This window comes from Octopus bimaculoides, chromosome 24, assembly GCF_046866305.1.
Source record: "Octopus bimaculoides isolate indiv1 chromosome 24, ASM4686630v1, whole genome shotgun sequence".
Lineage (NCBI taxonomy): Eukaryota > Metazoa > Mollusca > Cephalopoda > Octopoda > Octopodidae > Octopus > Octopus bimaculoides.
This window is the reverse complement of record NC_142951.1, coordinates 32,885,036-32,907,851: the sequence shown is the minus strand read 5'-3', so window position 1 is coordinate 32,907,851 and position 22,816 is coordinate 32,885,036. Positions and strand designations below refer to the sequence as shown.

The window sequence follows — 22,816 nt, the reverse complement described above, 5'->3', positions numbered from 1 at the left end:
ACGCGCACACATTTGCATACATAAATATATATATACCTTCACATACACATTTGCATACGCATGCTTTTTCTAATGCATACATATGTATGTACCTTCACATGCACACATACACACAAATATACAATCCTTATTATATACAAATATTTAGATGTCAAGATGGCGGTAGTTTATGGAAGGGACTAAGACCTGGGATAATATTTACATTAATGAATCACATTGAGAGTGTCTGTTTGTCCCCGCAGATCCAAAACATATATACACAAACACCTAGCAACACGCACGCGTACATAGACCGACATGCATGCACGTAAACATCCACAAACACACATGCGCACGTTATAGGCTATAAAATTTTATATGAAGTCTTAAAGCCATTTTACTGCTACGCGTTTTCTGTACTCCCTATTCTCCTCTCCACTCCCTTTTTTTTTGTTATTCTACCCTGATCTTTCCATCATTGTTCATTTCTGTTGAATATTCTAATAGTCTAAATAGCTCATCATGTATCTGGCTTCCTTTGTTGCTCGAGCAGTATTGACGTCATCGTTCCTGCCTTTCTGTCTGTCCGTGTGTCTGCCTGGTTTCCCTCTCCCCTTCGCTTCTCCGTACTATATCTGCGCGAAAAACATAGAATTTTTCAGCTTGGGCTTCTTCAGTTGTTTGTCGTGACTACGGGTGCAGTTGCAGCCTCTGTAAGTAAGAGGTTCAATTCAGAATCTGGGGGTTCTTTGGCAGCCCCCCCCCCCTAACCCAGATGTAACCCAGATGTTTGACTTATGAGCACGATGCCATCTTTTACTTGTTTCAAGTCATTGGACTGCGGCCATGCTGGGGCACTTGAAGGGTTTTGGTTGAACAGATTGATTCCAGTGCTTATTTCTTAAGCCTGTTACTTGTTCTGTTGGTCTCTTTTGCCAAACCACAACATTACAGAGATGTAAACAAACCGAGACAGGTTGTTAGGTGATGGTTGGGGACAATCACAAACACAGCCGTGCGCGCGCACGCACACACACATACACACACACACACACACACACACACACGCACACACACACACCAGGCTTCTTTTAGTTACCATCAAACCAAATCCACTCACAAGGCTTTGGTCTGCCCAGGGCTATGAAAGAAGACACTTGCCCGCGTTGTCTTGCAGGGGGACTGAACCTGGAACCATGTAGTTGGGAAGCAAATTTCTTACCCCACAACCACGTCGTGGTTTCAATTCTTTGACCAGATTCCCAGTAAAACAATATTGAACAACACACATAGAAAAAGATTAAATACTACATGTTGCAGCTTCATAGCCAAATGTGATCATGACTCTTTGTTAATGGTGTCCCACCCATAGCTGTTGTTTACTTTCGCTTTTAATTGAGATAGAAATTTAAGAGAAAACGATTTTGAGATGAAATGGGTATTTGATGAACCTGTTACTTCATCCTGTAAAGAGCAAGGCCCAGACTCTTTGCAGATGAGGAAATTCATCATCATTGTTGTTTAATGTCCACTTTCCATGCTAGCATGGGTTGGACGGCTTGACATGTTTTGGCATGGTTTCTTCAGCTGGATGCCCTTTCTAATGCCAACCTCTTTGCAGAGTGTGCTGCATACCTTTTATGTGGCACCAGCTGCAGTGAGGTCACCAAGAAACTTCTCAGGACAAGAGCCCCCTCAATAGATGGTGAGGGGGCGGAGGCATAGTATTGAGAGACAGGAAAAGTGCTTTGCATTAGAAGAGGAACATGGCTACCTTAAATGGAGAGAGAGAGAGAGAGAGATGTGATGGGGGAAAGGGGTATGGACCATACATCCAAATTACAGGGACGTGTATATTGCGAAGTGGACCTTGGATTGGAGAGGGTGAGTGATCCAGGTGAATTCACACAACTGCAAAAGGGGAGTGGAAGATGAAGGGTGGATGTCTACCTGTATGTATACACATATTTACCTGCATATTTGTGTGTGTGTGTATATATATATATATATATATATATATATATATATATATATATATATATATATATATATGTGTGTGTGTGTGTGTTTGTGTGTATGCATATATATGTATGTGTGTGTATTTATAATACACACACATATACATATATATATATATAAAACACATCTATAAACACACACACACATATGCATATTAAGTTTATGTTGTAAATACTAACAGCCTATACACATGGATTGACAATATTTCTGCTGACTGTACGAAAGCTACTTTATATAATGCAAGCTTTGGAAATGTGTTGGCATTTGGAAATAAAATCTTTATGTTAAAAATAGAGACAGGAGCACACTGCTGCAGACAGCAGAAGAAAGTGCAGTGATTAGAGTGGAACCAGGAGACGTACAATATGCATATGAATAATAAACCAGGTTTCTGTTAAGCTAGGAAAAGTGACTGGCAAAGACAATCTCTCTTAAGATTAACATACTACAGCAGGCTTAAGACCAGAATGGATGGAAGATGGAAACTGGTGAGAGTGAAAGAAAGGAGGGAGGGAGAAAAAAAGAGTCTTATGGATTGAATGTTCTAAAATAGAGACAGGCAGATTATATTAAAAGACAGAATGTAACTGAAGACATTTCGGTGATTTAGAAAGCAAATAATGATATAAATATTGAAAGTTTTCACGAAGGTGAAAGAATAGACCGCTTCAGTTTATGCCAATATGGAAGCTAAAAGTAGCATATTGTAGCTTGTGTTTCCTATTTATTATTTGATGATGTAATTCAGTGCTTGACCTGAGTTGGCATGGCCATGCTGTAGCTACTACATCATCCAGATGGAACCGGGTTGTCAGGTGAATTCGGTCAGGTTTTTCTTTTTGTTTGTTTGTTTGTTTGTTTGTTTTCTTTTCTACTCGGTACACCATCATCATAAAAGTCTGATTCGAATTTCAAAAAATGATAAACAAAACCTGTAGAGGAAGAAGTGGACTACAGAAAAAGAAAAAAAGAAAGAACAATAAAATATATTTTGTGTTAATCCAAAGAACATTGGAAATAAACGAGTGAATTTAATCCAACAACCCAATGCATAGCGTATTTTTATTGATGTATGTATATGTATGCATACATATATATATGTATATATATATATATGTATATATATATATATGTATATATATATATATATATATATATATATATATGTATATATATATGTAGGTATATTTATTTATTGAGTTGTCAGGTAAATTCCTTCATTCTTCTGCTGTTGTTTTTTTTCTAAATGGCATTCCATTGTCATTTGTCTGAAAAGAGGTAAAATTTGTTCAGATTTCGAAAATGATAAAACAAAATTTGTAGAGGAAGAAGAGATCTACAAAAGCACCATGAAACACAATGATAAAAGTATTTTTTTTTATGTTAATTCAAATAACATTGGGAAAGGTTAAAATAAATCTTTTCTCTTTTACTTGTTTCAGTCATTGGACTGCGGCCATGCTGGGGCACCACCTCAAAAAGTTTTTAGTAGAACGAATCAACTCCAGTACTCTTTTTTTTTTTTTTTTTAAGCCTGGTATTTATTCTATCAGTCTCTTTTGTCAAACTGCTAAGTTACAGGGACATAAGCAAACCAACACTGGTTGTCAAGCTGTGGTGGTGGATAAACACAGTCTGGTACTTATTTTATTGCTCTTTTGCTGAACTGCTAAGTTACAGGGGAATAAACACAGACACTGACACAAACAAGTTTCCTTAAGTAGGATTTGAACCCAGAGTGCAGAGACTTCATACAAATACTGCGAAACACTCTAACAATTCTGCCAATAACATTGATGTTATAAGACAAAACATAATTATAGCCTTCGACTGACATGGGTTTTTCTTTCTAACTACCACATACATGTACATATGTTGACTGTTTAATATAGTAATAAATAATAACGAATATACATTAGCTGTTTTATGAAGTAATCACTGCTAGACATGCTTTCTCCTACATGGCTCTCTAATTATCCTGCAAATGATGACTGAGATGAATTTAATCTGTTGCTATTTCCATAACTCAGCAGTAGCAAGTGTATGATTTAATAAAAATAGACATACAGACAGACACCCATATTCAGTGCTGCTGTGAAATTAGGTTGTGTCTTCAGATAGCAGGACTTTTGCAGTAACAGCTTGAAGTGGAGATCAAATCCATGCGGTTATCTCTTTCATTTTTCTTATTTGTTTCGGTCATTAGCCTGCGGCCATGCTGCAGCACCGCCTTGAATTTTTAGTTGAATGAACTGACCCCGGTACTTATTTATTTTGTTAAGCCTAGTACTTGTTCTGTTGATCTCTTTGTCAAACTGCTAAGTTACGGGAATGTAAACACACAAACACCGGTTGTCAAGACACACACACACACACACATGTACACTCACATATGCAATTAGTTTCAGTTGAGCCCCGGTGTGGTGCCCCAAAATTGCTGGGTTTGCGCTGAAATTTGAAACCAATATTTTAGGCTACATATCTATATAAAAAAAGTGAATCTTATACAAGAATGTAATGTATCTAGAGTTGTTTCCCCATACATGCAAATTAAGAAGAAAAAATATTGAATATTACTCATTGATGCAAAGCAGCAAGCTGGCAGAATCATTAGCATGCCAGGTCAAAGTAATAAGTACCAGTTGAATACTGGGGTTGATGTAATTGACTCACTCCCTCCCCCAAATTGCTGGCCTTGTGCCAAAACTTGAAATCAATATTAATCATTGACTAATGTTTTGTTTTTTGTGATAACATAAGTTTGATGTACTTTAACTGTATACTGTTAAATATGATCATTTACTTAATTGTATGATGTTTGATAAACTTTAATTGTATGATGTTTGATAGACTTTTACTGTGTAATGATTGATAGATGTATAATGTTGCTTAGACTTTAACTGTGTAATGTTATATGTGCTTCAATTGCATAATATTGGTTATACATTAACTGTATAACGTTTTAGTTATTCAGTAAGATATGAGCAATATAACTTTAAATATTTATGTATTCGGTGACAAATGTGTTGTCATTTCTTTCTTCTTTGTCTTTTATAGGTAAGTCACTGATGAAACACTGAAGATGTGAAACTTACTGGAAACTTCATCTTTAATAGGTTGTCTCCCTTTATCTTTTCTCACCTGCCTCTCAGTCTCTGTCTGTCTGTCTGTCTATCTCTCTCTTTCTCTCTCTCTTTACCTGTTGATATTTTCTTGTTGCTGAGTCCCAGGTTTGCAATTAAAAGTAGAAAGGAAACTGGAAGTTAATGTCAGAAAATTATTCATGAATTGACAAGAGTTGGCAAGGTGTAAAAAAGGTGGGGGGGGGAGGGTAGAAATTAAATCAAAATGAATGCTCATGGGACAATAGTGCCATGCAGGAGGATATGTGTCATTAATATTCATGAGTATGTTAATGAAGATTAGAGGATGAGGGGGAAATATTAAATCAACTTTGTTCCGGAAGTTGTGCTTGAAAGACAAAAATGTTGGAGAATTAATTAGTAATGGGAAATAACTGAGGAATATTAGTGATTTAATGAAAGGATGTGAGTATATGTGAAAAAATATGTACAAGCACATTGACATACATAAATATACATAGGACACGCACATATATAAATGTGGAAATAGTGTGACTATTAATAGATATAGAAATAGACAGTGTGACTATTAATAGATATGGAAGAAAAGTATATACAGAGAAAAGAATAAGGAGGAATAAGGTTACATGATATACAATATTATATGTATACACATATACATTTACATATATAATTGCATAAAAACAAACATCTTTGTCTATACACACCAATGCAGTCTCATATACAGCTGCACTCTAACACCAATGTGAAAAAGAGGATTAAGCTTCAGATGTCTAAGTTTTCAATATTTTTTATTGGCAAGATGAAATTCATTCAGAGAGTTTGTTAAAAGTGGGAGCTTTGGCAAAAAGTTTCAAAGTTTTCTGTTGTGCAGAGGTTGTAAAGTGAAATACGATTTACTTCAGATAAACACTTTTTGTTTTTAAGTTATACATTGTTTTTAGTTTCCATATCCCAGATAAACTCTGAAATGCCATTCCTTCTTTGAGGGTTTCAAAATGTTTGCATATGCTTATTGAAATAGATTCAAATTATAGTTAGGAATGGGTCTAATGTATGCCTTAGATGAGTTGTTGGTTTGTGCAGTTCACTAGTATATACATATTTAGACAGCCAATTGAAATCGAAGAGCTAGTGTTGAGATTAACGTAATTGCAATTTTTAGGAGCTTGGTTAGTGATATGGTGATCCAGTTTCACTAGGTTGAAAGAGGCAAGGATCTGTGCAATATTAGGTGTAGTAGAGTAAGAAATTTTAATGGTGTGGCTTTTCAAAATTTTACTATGCTTAAGCTGTGGATGGGGAAGTATATTCTTAAATAATTCAAAGGAAGCTTTTGTTATTGGTATAGCACCTGATAAAATAATAGGTGGATTATACCAACAAATGTTAAAAATTTAATTCTCTCATAGTTATCTTTACTCTGCTCTCACTTTTTCAACTTTTTTCTCTCTTTTTCATTGTGATTTGTTACATGTATGCAAGTTTAAGACTTTATCCCTTTTGTTTGGTCAAATTCTACTTGAAGAGGAAAATAGAATTTCAATTCTGTCAGCATTCCTGTTTATATATATATCTTTTACTTGTTTCAATCATTAGACTGTGTGTGTATATTTGTATATTATATGCCCATGTGTTATTAATGTATATAGACATGTTTTTTTTTTTGCCATTCAATTCTTATCAGTCAACTGCTGTATGAAGTCCTCAACATGACACACACACACACATATACCATCATTTAATTTCCTTTTTTCACACACATACATACAATCACATGCACACACATTGTGTTTGTGTTTAAAGCTGTTTATATTCCACATCTGTGCAGTTTTCATGCATTAATTTCTAAATGCACCATTTCTTTTGGCTTTTTTTTAATTTTTTGCTCTGAGAACAATACAGAGATATCAACTGAACAAACTAAATTTCTACTAACAACAATAGTCAACAAGTCAATCAGTTAACTAGCAGATAATTTGTTAATTAATTAACACGCTGATTAGCCTGCTAACTAGTTTACCTGTTAGCTATTAAATAACACAGGTAGTTAGTTATTATTTATTGAGTTAGATTGCCTAGCAGATTAATCTTTTGCTAATACTCTCGTTGATCTTCTATGTGTAGACATGAGTCTAATATTTTTATCGCAAAACTGTATAGACAGAAGAAATATATTTTGTGGAAATGATATCTGTAACCTAATTTGGTTTGTGAATTCCGTAGCTCCTGATAGATTCAAAATCTTTTCTTTTTCTTTTTTTTTTTATTGTCATTCTGCCTAATACCAAAAATATTTGAATTTCTTCTACATTTATCACTCGCTATAACTTGGTGTATTTATCTCTATAACTCTTGTTTGTATGCATGTGTGTGTGTGTGTGTGTGTGTGTGTGTGTGTGTGTGTGTGTGTATGCGTTTGTCTGTTGGTATGTGTTTGTAAGTGTATGCTCACATAATGGATTTTACCATTTCTTTTTCCGATATGTCTTATTACAGGAAATTGCTCACGGTTTTAATTTGTTTGTATCACAAAAAAAAAAAAAAGACAAGAAAAGAAAAGAGAAAAATCTGTCTCCATTCAAGCATCCGTATATTTTTTGTTTTCCCTTCTGTTTTTGTTGGTCTTTTTCTTTTCTTTCATCTGATGCTAATTTTGTTGTTGTTTTGGCTGATGGCTGTAGTAATATATATTTACTTAGTTTGTAATTATATATGTATGTATGTATATGTATGTATATACATGTATATACATGTATATATATATATATATATATATATATATATATATATATATATATATATATATATATATTTGTGTGTGTTTGTATATATATATATATATATATATATATATATATATATGTATGTATGTATGTATGTATGTATGTATATATATATATGTATGTATGTATATATATGTGTCTGTATGTATGCATATATATATATATATATATATATATATATATACATGTTTGTCTCTATGTTTGTGTGTGTGTGTATGTATGTATGTATATATATGTGTCTGTATGTATGCATATATATATATATATATATATATATATATATATATACATGTTTGTCTCTATGTTTGTGTGTGTGTGTATGTATGTATGTATATATATGATATTTCTCTAATTTCTGAATTCTATTTTTGATTTCTATGATTCATAGATATAGGTATGTAACAGTTTATAGTTGAGGTTTGTTGTTTGTATTAGTATTTTGTAACAATAAGCAGGTGTAGACATAATCGACATGTTGCACCAAAGCTTGGCCCTTCTTGTCTTTTAATTCTCAGACAGCATTTATATTTTTGACGCTGTTAACACTTCCAGATTAAATGGTCCTGTCCAGGTGTCAAAACCATAATGATATCTGTTAGTCAGCAGAAGAGAGGATGTATTCTTTTAATGTATTTGTTTTCTTAGTTTATTTGTGTGTGTGTTTTGTTCATTGTGAAATTTTTATATCTTGTGTTCTTGTGATTTTACAGAGAAGAAATATATAAATATTATGCTAAGGTGTGGCTGTGTGGTATGAAGTTTGCTTCTCAATCACATGGTTCTGGGTTCAGGCCCATTGTGTGGCACCTGAGACAAGTGTCTTCCACTAAAACCTTGGGCCATTCAAAACCTTGTGAGTGGATGTGGTTGATGGAAGCAGAAAGAAATACATCATGTGTATATATATATATATATATATGTGTGTGTGTGTGTGTCTGTGTACGTCTTTGTATCTGTGCTTGACACCTGCCACTGCTTGACACCTGGTGTTGGTGTGTTTATGTCCCCATAACTTAACAGTTTGGCAAAAAGAGACTGATAGAATAAGTACCAATGGCTGAAACAAATAAGCAATTGAGATGATGACAATATCACTTCGTTAAGTTTGTTACATTTTCATTTTTGTTTTCCATACATGCGTACAGTAAATAGATTTTTTTGTTGGAGCAATTAGCTCTCCATCCAGATACCTTATCTACCACTACCCCACCTTTACTATATAAAGTAAATTGCAAGCATCTAGGCACAAGGCCCCAAATTTTTTTTTGGTGGGGGGGGGCAGTCAATTAGATTGACCTCCATACGCAACTGGTACTTAAATTATCGACCCCGAAAGGACAAAAGGCGAAGTCAACCTTGGTGGAATTTGAACTCAGAACATAAAGACTGACGAGATACCGCTAAGCATTTTGCCCGGCATGCTAACGTTTCTGCCAGCTCGCTGCCTCAGAATTAACCTGTATTAACTCAGGAATATTAATTCTGCTCACATGTACCGTTTTGTGAGAAAGTGTAATATCTGATGCTGAAATAATGTTGCTGTTCTCTCTGTCTACTATGGAACTGTTGAATAGCTTGGTTGCTTGACTTTGCTAGAAATGTCAGCGAGACATCCCTTAAATCTCACACTGATGCTGTTTTGAAAGAGAAGAGCTTTGTGGGTAATGTAGTCTTTGATAAGTTGTTTGGATTTTCAGGTGGGAGGTCATGGCTGGCACAGTCTTTGATTGTAGATCTGCTTAATTAGAACTGGCCTGCGTCTAAAAGGCATATTTCAAACCCCTGTGTGTCCATGATGCGCATGTATGTGTGCATTTGCATATGTGTGTGTGTGTGTGTGTTGAAAGGACGATTTCTACTTCTTGACTGGAGAGAGTGAAATAGCAAAATGGGTTCCCATATACACACACACACACACGTGTACATGTGTGTGTGTGTGTGTGTGTGTGTGTGTGTGGAGGGAGAGAGTGAGAGAGAGAGAGAGAAAGTCAAACCATTCATTGAACATTCAGTGATAAATAACCATTCATCTTTACCTCCTCATTCACTAGTGCAGTAGTCACACATAATCATTGTTGTATCAGTTAATATTAAGCCCATAGCTTAGCTGTGTGTTTGTGTGTCTTTTGGTAGGCTTTCATTCTTTTCATAAAATCACTCCACCATCACCTCACACTCTCGCAGTATATATATACATGTGTGTGTGTGTGTGTATATATATATATATATATGTGTGTGTGTGTGTGTATATATATTCCACTTTCTATCTTTTTCCAACTACCGTCTGTCACTCCTCTCTCATCATTGTCTTTCTTTTCTCTTTGCTCTTTCTGTCTTTCTCCCTCCTTCTCTTTCTTGTCCTCTCTTTCTCTCTCCCTCTCTCTTCTTCCTCTTTTGCTTCCTTTCTCTCCTCTTCTTTCTTTACTATTGTTATTGTTGTTGTTCGATTCTCTTTCTCATATCTTTAGAATTCTAGAATTCTCATAGACACATCTCCTCTCCCCTCCCTCTTCCGCTCCCCTCCATCTCCCTCCTGTCACCCACCTCACCCCCTCCCTCTCTCAGCCTTAAAGACAATTAAAACATATCAGTACTACCATTATATAACATTGTTAATAATACCCCCCCACCACCACCACCACCCCCCCACCCTGACTGCCTCACTTTTTCTCAATAATCTACCATTAAATGGATTCATTTTCTTTTATAAAATAAATGATATGCTAGCACACATACACAAAACATACGCGCAAACACAAACATGTTCTCTCTTTCACTGTCACACACGCACACACACACACACGCACACACACACATACACTCTCTCTCTCTCCATGTCTTCTTCTCTCACTGTCGTACACAAGCTACCTATCTGTGTGCCTATCCATCTAATATTATATATCTACCTGTCTAAGTATCTATTTGTCTGTCTATCTATCTATCTATCTATCTATCTATCTATCTATGTTTCTGTCTGTCTGTCTCTCTATCTGTCTGTCTATCTACCTGTCTGTCTGTCTATCTATCTATCTATCTATGTGTCTGTCTGTCTGTCTATCTATCTGTCTGTCTATCTACCTGTCTGTCTGTCTATCTATCTATCTATCTTGCTATTTATCTATATGTCTGTGTGTCTGTCTGTCTATCTACATGTTTAGATAGACAGACATGTAGATAGACATCTCTGTCCTTCTGTCCGTCTGTCTGTCTATTCAACTATCTCTCCCCGCCCCCCATAATCTGCCTACCTCTCTCACTGTCACTTACACAAACACATTCTCCATCACTTTATCTTCCTCTATCTCTAATACACACACACACACACACAATTAAAACTATAAAGAAGGTGTAAAGGATTCAATAGAGGGTGTTCATTTTATGTATATTTAATTCATCTCTCTCTGTCTTTCTCTCTCTGTCTTTCTCTCTCTGTCTTTCTCTCTCTGTCTTTCTCTCTCTGTCTTTCTCTCCTTCTCTCTCTGTTTTTCTCTCTCTCCCTCCATCTTTCTTCCCTTCCATCTCTCTCTCTCTCTCTCTCCTAGCAATGGGGGGGGGGGATGTTTGGCTGTTCATTTCATTCATAACTTAGGCTTGGCTGTTCTTCTCTGGGCTGACCTTTTGTTAAGCCTCGCACAGTAGATGCATTATTAAACAACAAAAACAACTGCTACCACACAAAGTGAGCTAACCAGCCTTTTGTTTTCTGTATTAAACTACTGGAGAGAGAGAGAGAGAGAGGAGTAGAGAGAGAGAGAGAGAGGAGTAGAGAGAGAGAGAGGAGTAGAGAGAGAAGGGCAGAGAAGGAAGTAGGAACAGAGTGGTGGGTGGCGGGAAGAGGAGACCCACCAATCCATAAACTGATCAATATTCTCACCATGAATATTATTGGTGACAGTTATTGACCTGCAGCTGGCTAGACAAACCTTACCCTCTGGAAAATAATAATAATAATAATAATAATAATAATAATAATCTTTCCTCCTCTCTCAATATCTCCTCCTCCTCTTCCTCCTCTCTGTGCATATATATATATATAAATATATATATGTGTGTGTGTGGTGTGTATTTATACTTATTTTGTCTCTTACTTTCCTTCCTTCCTTTTTTGTGTCTTTCTTTGGTCCTTCCCCTCTTCTCCCCCCCCCCCATATCTATTCTTTCTCCCTGTAATCCTGTCTTTTCTCTCATATCTTTACCAATTCTTTCGTTTGCTTTATTTGTGCTCTTTATATCCACTTCCTCCACTCATTCCCAGATATATACGTGTGTGTGTATTTACGCATAAATATGTATGTATGTGTGTGTGTATATATATATATATATATATATATATATATATGAAAAACACTAACACACACACACACACACATGTACACATGCATATATGTGTGTGTGCATAATTTCCACCTGTATATTTATCTATGTATCTACATATATGTTGTGTATATATATATGTGTCTGTGTTTGTCCTCATCATTGCTTGACAGCAGCCAGTGTTGGTATGTTTACATCCCTGTAACTTAGCTGTTTGGCAAAAGAGAGCAATAGAATAAGTACAAGGCTTAAATATAAGTAAGTACTGGGGGGTTGATTCAGGTGGTGCCCCAGCATGACCACTGTCTAATAGAAAGAAAGATATATATATAGAGAGAGAAATGTATAGACATAGAGTGTACACATGCATATATGCATACGTGCGTGTGTGTGTGTCTTCAATTCTCCTTTCCCATTCAATAATTTGCTACCAAGCTGAATTATTGAATTTTTATGAAATTAGTTTATCACTGAAAAACATAATAAATGCAAACTAATTTCCTACCATGAATATTGCTGAAATTTTGCTTGGTATTTTATTAAAAATAGTTATAGTTGTTATAATTATTCAGTGTGGTTGATTTGCAGAATCAGTGGAGCTTCAGAAGACAAAAAAAAAAAAAATCCCTTGTGGCATTTGTTTGGGCTCTTTACAATCTGTGTTCTAGTCCCACTAAGGTCCACATGTTCTTTTGAGGTCAGTCAAATGAAGTACGAGTCAAGTACTAATGTTGATTTAATCAACTAAACCACCACTCTTCCTGCAAAATTTATGGCCTTATACTTATGTGAGAAATATAGTCATCATCATCATCATCATCATCATCATCATCATCATCATCATCATCATCATCATCATTATTATTATTATTATCATCATCATCTAGGGCAGCAAGCTGGTAGAATTGTTAGCACGCTGGATGGAATGCTTAGTGGTATTTCGCCTATCGCTACATTCTGAGTTCAAATTCTGCCAAGGTCGACTTTGCCTTTCATCCTTTTGGGGGTTGGTAAAATAAGTACCAGTGAAACACTGGGGTCAATGTAATCGACTAGTCCCCTCTCCCACAAAATTTCAGGCCTTGTGCCTGTAGCTGAAATTAGAAACTGTTATATTTACCTGAAATGGTTTTTATTTTCAGTGTCTGTTCCTTTCAGTAATCATATTTCAATATGTTGCTCTCAGTATTAGTTCATTCCATGTTTATCAAGATTTCTGCTATAACACTCGACACACATATATAAGAAGAAAAAAAGATTATTTTCTTAAGATTTGTTAAATATTTGTTGTTGTTATAAGGCAGTGAGCTGGCAGAATGGGTAGCAAATCAGCCGAAATGCTTTGTGATATTTCTTCTGGCTTTTTATGTTCTGAATTCAAACACTGCCAAGGTCAGCTTCACCTTTTATCCTTTCGGGGTTGACAAAAATAAGTACCAGTTGAACACTGGGGTCAATGTAATTGATTAGTCCCCCCCCCCACTCCTGCCAAAAATTCAGGGCTAGTGCCCGAGGAATATTCAGTGTTTAAATGTTATTACTACAATTTTTTTTCTTGTTATTATAGCAATAATAATGATGATAATAATAATAATCCTTTCTAATATAGGCACAAGGCCTGGATTTTTGTGGGGAGGGGACAGTCAATTACATCAACCCCAGTGTCCAACTGGTACTTAATTTATTGCCCCTGAAAGGATGAAAGATGACCTCGGTGGAATTTGAACTCAGAGCAACAACGGACAGAACACCTTTAAGCATTTTGCCCAGTGGGCTAATAAACTCTGCCAGTTTGCTTCCCTAATAATAATAATAATAATAATAATAATAATAATAATAATAAATAGATAATATTAGGACTGCTATGACTCCTCTGGAAGGAATATGTAAATAAATAAAGAAAAAAGTAGACTGACATATCAAATTTTGAACCCGTTGAAGCAACGCAAGATACCAAAATATCGTTCAACAAATTTAATTAATAATAATAATAATAATAATTAATTCGTTTTATTGGCCACAAGGGCTAATATCAATTAAAGACATATAAGGACAAAGACAGGACGAAGGTTACATAATAATAATAATAATAATCTTTTCTGCTAAAGGCCCAAGATCCCAAAAGGATGAAAGGCAAAGTCAACCTGGGCAGAGTTGGAGCTCTGAACATAAAGACAGACAAAATGCTGCTAAGCCTTTTGCTCAGCTTGCTCACGATTCTGTCAGCTTGCTGCCTTAATGATGATAAGGATTATTTTAATTATAGATATTTTAAGTATTCCTCTCAATGAATGGATGGCCTTTTTCCATACGGCATAATTTGTTGGCTTTTGCTGCCCCATTATGCTGCTGGGTTTGTTCAAGGCCAGAGCCAGTTTTGTGTGCAGAACATTCAGATCCCAGAAGTATTAGCTGTGTCAGAGAGAGAGAGGGGGGGGGGAAGTAGGCTTGAGGCTTCCTGTTGTTTGTTCATCACCTTTGTCAAATGTGCCATTAATTAGAATGGCCACTGCTTCGCTGCTGCTGCTGCTTTTGTTTCAGACTTTAAAGCTTTGAAATCTAATCTAAATTTTTTTTTCTACTTTTTTGGTGAATTTTACTGCTGCAGTGATGATTGATTCACTGTCACTTTTATTATTATTATTATTATTATTTGATCTTGTAAAAAAAAAAAAAAAAATGTGTCGGAGATTTGGGAATTATAAAAGTGGTGATCAGTATTAATAACTGCCTTTCTGAAATTTTTCTCTGATGCTAAATAGTCCCCTGCCATCTTCTCTTAGAATGTATGGTCATTTATGAAGCGAGTTTTTTTTTTTTTTTTTTTCTTCAGAAGATTGCTCTAGTGTTGTGGTCTTATAAAATTCTGTAGTCCAATACAACAAAGAGCCATATTCAGTGTATGTCTGAAGCTGCAAATTTTTTAATGGTATTGATAATGTTTTTTTTTTTTATATTATTTTCTTCTAAATGAGTGGATCTTTTAAGCCATTTTATCTTCCTGCTAAGATATTAATCTCTTGTTTTCAGTTACGCATCTCAGACACTGTATGGCACTTGCAGGTCCACTGCAGGACACCTTGGCCAAATGTCTTCTCTACTATAGCACTTTTGTTCACATTTTTTGATGTCCTGAACCCATATATGCAAGTATATATACATATATATGTAGATATATACATATGTATATATGCATATATTTATATATCATTTATATTATTATTATGATGTGTGTGTATATATATATATATAATGGCAAGAGTTGAGAGGAGAGAGAAAGATTAAAATTTATGACATTTTATTCCTATTTTAATGTTCTTCAAAAAAAAAAAAAAGAAAGAAAATAGAGAAAAAAGACAATCAATATTTCTATTTACCCCATGTGATTTGATAAAAGAATCACCCAGCTCAGTTCTGCCAGACTCTAAAATATGGTACAGTCTATGTTCTCTCTCTATCTCTCTCTCTCTCTCTCTCTCTCTCTCTCTCTCTCTCTCTCTCTCTAATACTGTTCATCACTTTAATACTTCTCTTCTGTTGTGTACTGCTGGGAATCATTCAGTGCTGCTAAAATATTTCTCTCTCTCTCTCTCTCTCTGATTCTCTCTACTTTCTATCTGTTCCTCATCCTTTCTCTCTCTCTTTATATTGTACACATTTCGATGCTGACGCTCTAGTAAATACAGCCATCCTACTCCATCGCCATGAAAGGCAACTGGTCATAAAAGCCACAACGCGAAACAGCGCTGATGGTCAAAGACTAATTCCTATGAAAAGCTACTCTGTTACTGTATCTGTGTCAAAACTGGTTTCTCTGCTGGTTTCCCATGCCAACATAGAAAAATAACCGATCATAAAACTAGTTAACCGAATATATGCGTGTGCGAATATATATATATAGAGAGAGAGATGGTGATGCAGATATACACAATTAGGCTTGACATATATATATCTATATATAAGGAAATATGTCTTTGTGTGTGTGTGTATGTGTGTGTGTGTGTATACATCTGTGTGTGTCATCATCATCGTTGTTTAACGTCCGCTTTCCATGCTAGCATGGGTTGGACGATTTGACTGAGGACTGGTGGACCAGGAGGCGACACCAGGCTCCACATATTTCATCATCATCATCATCATTTAGTGTCTTCATTCCATGCTGGCATGGGTTAGGCAGTTTGACTGGAACTGGTAAGCTGGAGATCTGCACCAGGTTCCAATCTGATTTGGCATGGTTTCTAAGGCTGGATATCGTTCCTAATGCCAACCACTCCATGAGTGTACTGGGTGGTTTTTACATGCCACCGGCACAGGTGCCAGTTATGTGATACCAACATCATCCACATATATATATGTGCGTGCGTGTGTTTGTGTGTGTGTGTAGCTTAATTGTGTTTATCTGCTCCGTTATCTCCATATCAACTTGTCTTGGATTTCTCTTATAACCACTCTAAACGCTGAGGATCTAGTCCTCAATGAAGCATTTGATGAATGTGCCTAAACTGGGGCAGAGTTTCGTTTTGAATATAATACATAGAATGTGAAAAACACTTGCCTCTAAGTATATGCATGGATATTCAAATGTGCATGCTTGGAGGCCGAAGCTCTGGCTCATAACCATGACATGAAAACAAGTACATAGTGTATCCCAATGGTGCCCCTATGCCTCCATTAGCGAGGGCCCAAGACACACACACACACACACACACACTTGTATTAATGTTTGTTTTTATGTGAAGATATGTATTAAAATGATTGAAGATTAAACTGAAGGATCACTCAATACTTTTTAGGATAGGATATATTTATTCACTTTTACAAGGAAAATGTTGTTGGTGACTTTGAAGTTTTGGCTCATCGGTCTGAAGACAAGTGATAAGCTAAGGTCACCATCAACTATTTCCTTGTAAAATTTGATATATATGTGTGTGTGTGTGTGTGTGTGTGCATATATAACGTGTGTCTATATATATATATATATATATATATATATATATATATATGGGAGAATGTACGAAAAAAACAACCACAGACGAGGACAGGTGGTGTAAACAACAAAAGGATGTATTAGTTTGACGCTTGGGAATAGAGAACGTCTTTAACGTTTCGAGCTACGCTCTTCAACAGAAAGAATACGGAGAAAGACAAGGAGAAAAAAAATTGAATGGTGTTTGGTCAACGATCTATCATGGCTTCTATCATATATATATATATATATATATATGAATATGTGTGTGTGTGTGTGTGTGTGTCCAATCCATGCTAGCATGGAAAACGGACACTAAATGTTAATGATGGCAATGATGATGATATATAATGAAAGAGGTGATTGTGATCATTTTTGCAATATTTAAAGCCACGAGACAAAACAATTCCCCACCGCAACAAGTTCTAATCCTGAAACAAGAGGCTGCGATTCAAAATGATTTATTTTTTACTGAAACTATATTTTTATCTACCACCACCACCTCCACCCCCATTCCTTCCCCAGAACAATTACATAATGTAAAATTTAATTTACAAGACAAAAAAAAAAGAAAAATTAATATTAGGAAGCGTTCTTTGAATAGGAAACAATCACATTAGTAGCTTCAGGTTTTTTTTTTTTTCTTTATGCGTTTCACATTTTTTTCTTTTTTACTTTTTTCTTTTTCTCATCTTTTGAAGTTCTCCCTCCCGACCAATATCTCTGACTACAACTTTAGATAGTTTATAAGGGCTAATACTTCGATTAATATCTAAAATTTGTCAAAAGTATTCCGATTTACAAGGAAGAATTGTAGAGAATGGAAAGAATAAACCCCATCGTGGAATGGAAACAAATATGTTTCATTCCAGGATGGGGAGAGAGAGAGAGAGAAAGAGAGAGAGGGGTTAGTTAGACCAAGGGGATCTTTTGTTTGTTTTTTTCCTTTTTTACTGATATAACATCTATTATCATGATGTTACTGCCAGCTACCCCCCACTCAGCCGATCCCTTGCCCTTGTTGTCCAACAGGGGGTAGGAAACCTATTCTTGGCGGTGCTTGTGATAAAAAGCGTTTTGATGTTTATTCGAAATTGGAGTTGCTGACCTTCAATTGCTTGTGTGTGTTTGTGCTCTCTATCCAACTGGCCCTCCACTAACCCCTTGCCTCATCTTGGTGCATCCACCTCTCCATCCAGCCCTCCGCCGGTCCACCACAGCTACATATCTCTCATCCATGAACTCCATTGTTTCATTTAATTATGATGCGTTGTAACTTCTCTCATACAGGGACTGCATTGCATTGCAACAAAGATGGTGCAGCAGCTATTTCCAGGAAGAGGAAAGCCCAGTTGTATAGCAATATGTTAATTAAATTGTGTGATTTTTTTACTATTAGATAGCCTTTCACAGCCTCTTCAAATATATATGTGTATATATATATATATATATCTGTGTGTTCTATTTTTGTATTGTAGAGAAGGATGGCTGATTAGGCATGAGGTGGTGGGGGGGGGGGTGATAGAGGTTAGTATATTGAATAGGTTTGGCTTTATAAGCAGTATGTTTTTTGTTTGATGTTAGAGCATTGTTCAGCAATGTGGGTCTATGTACACACAGCATTGTAGTGTTGTACATGCATGCATACATGTGGGTTTACATGCCTACATGCGCACACACATTTAGAGAGAGAGGTGGGGATGTCCTTGTCTGACAAGTAATTTCATCTGAGACCACGATTTGGCCAGAGCACCAGGCAATGAAAGCTAGAAGAGCTGTCCCATTAATTTTTTTTTTTTATTTATATACATATATATATACACACACATTTAAAACCCTGAAACCTATATATGACCCTGTTGCAGTAGAACTGTGTCAATGACCCAGTCACTGTTGGTGCAACAAACATTCCGACCCCAAATCATAAATGTTTAAGCGTAGTTTTGAATGACTGAGATTTGCCATTCATGCTGTAATTGTGTGTGTGTGTGTGCATGCAAGTGTGTGTTTGTGTGTGTGTATGTGTGTGTGAATACATTAAATATTGCATAATATGAGATTTTAAATTAGTTTAGTCATTTTCCCATGTGGAGATTTACAGGTGTCTTCCTTAATGCTAATTAATTTAATTTAATGCAGGTGTCCTTCCTATCACTACTTAGTATACCATACCAACTACACTATTTCCAGACAAAGAAAAAACAAACAGAATGGCAAGGGAGAATTATCTGTGTGCAGAACAGTGACAATTGAGGACATGTTCAGGTCTTATCAAACCTCCTCAGCAAAATGTAGTCTAACTTTTACTGCAGATCTTCAATGATTGGAAAAGTATGTAGGTTTTTTTCTGCTGAATTACTAGATGTATGAGAGGAATTCTGAACTCACCTCATTCAACACTGAATTATTTATGGCTAAAAAAAAAATGTTTTATTAATGTTTTGCTAAAAGCATGCTTGTATCAATGGGAGAGGAAACTATAGAGCTGCATTGTTTTATTGTGTTCCAATCTGCTTTTGATAATAGCATCTGTGGGCAATATTTAACTTGTGTTTGATATTATATTGCATTTTAATATTGTAGATTGTAGCCGAGACAAAGAATATATATGCACATGAGTGAGCGCGTATGTATGTGTATACATACATGACACTATGTATGTATATATGTATGTATGTATGTATGTATGCATATAAAGTTGTGTGTGTGAGGGGGGAGTGAGCACAAGCATATTCACAAACTAAATAAAAAGCTGTGCTTCAGGTCGTGTGAGTGTATATATATATGCATGCATGAATACGTATATTATACACATGCAAACACACAGATATGAATACACATATGCATATACATATAAGCATATGTATATGTGTGTGTGTGTGTACGTGTACATATGCACACACACACACACACACATGCAATGATACATATTCATGTGTGTGTGTTTGTATATATATCACCTTATAATTTTGCTTCAATCATGTTTGATTTCTTCAAAGCTAATGAGAAAAAAAAAGAAAGAAAAGTTCTAGTACTTTTTTTTTCTCATTAGCAGTGCAGATAGCTAAAATGATTGAAATAAATTTGTAACCTAATTTTTGAGATATACGCACACACACATACATGCATATATATATATATATATATATATATATATATGCACGCACGCACACACATATATAATCATCCTCACTTAATGTCTACATTTCCATGTTTTCATGGGTTAGACAGAATTTGTTGTGGCAGACTTTCTACAGCCAGGTGCTCTTCCTGTTGCTAACCCTCACCTGTTTCAAAGAAAGGCAATATTTCCCGATTGCCAGACATGTGGTTAAGAAGCTTGCTTTCCTACCACATGGTTTCAGGTTCAGTCCTACTGTGCATCACCATCAATTTCCAGACCGGGCTGCGTGTTGTGTTCTTGAGCAAGACACTTTATTTCACGTTGCTCCAGTTCACTCAGCTGTAGAAATGAGTTGTGATGTCACTGGTGCCAAGCTGTATTGGCCCCTTTACCTTTCCCTTGGATAACATCAGTGGCGTGAAGAGGGGAGGCTGGTATGTGTGGGTGACTGCTGGTCTTCCATAAGTAACCTTGTCTGGATTTGTGCCTTGGAGGGGAACTTTCTAGGGGCAATCCCATGGTCAGTCATGACTGTAGAGGGTCTTTACCCTTTATATATATGTGTAGATAGATAGTTAAATAGATAGATAGATAGATAGATAGATAGACAGATAGATAGATAGATATTGTATTGAGGGGTATCTATTCAAGAGCTGGGGAGAACATCTGTTGAGTTGGTTTTCTCAGCTACAACTACCAATTCACTTCACTGCTATCACTAACATTTATAAGAAACGTATGAGCATTGACGCTCACTCATGTTTACAGATCAGACACTCATTAGTGCATCAAACAAAATTCCTTGCCATAATAAAGTTGCTCTTAACAGCTTTTACTTTGGTTTATATCGATTCCGAATTCAAATCTTGTCAGATTTGATTTTGACTGACATTGTTTCATGAATCGCTAAAATATGAAACCCAACACGTAAAGGTTCGTTGACTTAGGGACCGGGAACACCTTGATGACCACCACCCCTCCGCTTCCCTCGCCCCCTTCCGCTTCCTCCGCTTCCCTCGCCCCCCTCCCCACCATATTTACAAATGAATGTTGCATAACATCACCGCTGTGTCCCCACACTTTGATGTTTCAGCTTTTGCTTAACAAACTATATAATTCCTTCATCTTATTTGGTTAGGTAAGATGTTAGGTGTACATCCTCTACAGCAGGAAAAACAGAAAAAGAAGTAGCCCCCTCCCCCATCCCTCTAAAAATTAGCAGAATATGATTTGGGTTAGCCTCTTACAGCTGTTTGTAGGGCTACATATATGCATTGCATATCACTGCTTGATTGTACCTTGTTCCTCCCTCTCTCTCTTTGTTTATATATATATATATATATATATATATATATATATATATATATATATGATATAATTATTTATATATGTCTGTATGTTTGTAGTAGAATTAGAAATAGAAAGTCCTTGGTACAGTAATGTATATTTGAAAAAATGTATAGACACGGCTTCTCTGTTCATATTTCCACACCTAATAATTCATAAACATCTAATTATTAAAGAGTAAAAATTAAGAGAAAAGCCATTATTATTCATTTTTTACAAATATTCATTTTTTTTTTTCAAATATATAGGTGTAAAAGTGGTAAGAAGCTTGCTTCCCAACCACCATGATTCCGGGTTCAGTTCCACAGCATGGCACCTTGGGCAGGTGTCTTCTACTATAGCCTCAGGCTGACCAAAGCCTCATGAGTGGATTTGGTAGACGGAAACTGAAAGAAGCCCATCATATATATATATATATATATATATATATATATATATATATGTATATATTTGTGTGTCTGTCTGTGTTTGTCCCCCCGCTATCGCTTGACAACTGATGTTAGTATGTTTATATCCCTGTAACATAGCAAATGAGACCGATAGAATAAGTACTAGGCTTAGAAAGAATAAGTCCCGGGGTCGATTTGTTCGACTAAAGGCGATGCTCCAGCATGGCCTCAGTCAAATGGCTGAAACGAGTAAAAGAACGTGTGTGTGTCTGTATTGTTGATGTCATAAGAATTAATTAATTTTTGAGAAAACATGAAATTATTGTTTTGAGATTGCTATCACAGACATCATATAGTTGTAAATAACAGTATATAAATATTGGGTTTAGAAACCCTTTTAAATCGAAAAACTCGAAGGCAACCTTTGGCTTTCTCTATCCAAAGGGTTTTTCAACGCAATATTTACATGGCATCATTTATAGCCTTATGTCTGTGCTCCAGGAACCAATTCCAAAACAGAATTTCATACATACATACATACATACATACATACATATATGTATAATATATTACATGTGTATTTATGTTCATGCACACACACACTCACACACATGCCAAGTGTTCCCTGCTCACAAAATAACCCCAGATATTCTCAAAATAACCTCAGATATTCTTTTTCAATAATAAACATCTGTTTGAAATAACTTGCCAATTACCGACACCTCACCCCACACCATACCCCCAACCTTCCACACAAACTCTCACACACACACACACACACACACACA

The 22,816-nt window shown here is 35.8% G+C and overlaps 1 protein-coding gene and 1 long non-coding RNA gene across 9 annotated transcripts in view; one reads left to right on the top strand and one right to left on the bottom strand.

Annotated features, from left to right (window-relative positions):
* LOC106880682 (protein numb-like) overlaps nucleotides 1-22,816 on the top strand; it is a 182,233-nt gene that overhangs the window by 22,324 nt on the left and 137,093 nt on the right. The gene's annotated exons all lie outside the window — the stretch shown is intronic.
* On the bottom strand, nucleotides 3,179-15,145 carry LOC128250766 (uncharacterized). The gene is made up of 3 exons (XR_008266750.2): nucleotides 13,323-15,145; nucleotides 5,094-5,254; nucleotides 3,179-3,266 (listed from the first exon to the last, which is right to left on the bottom strand). It is a non-coding gene; the product is annotated as an uncharacterized LOC128250766 (long non-coding RNA).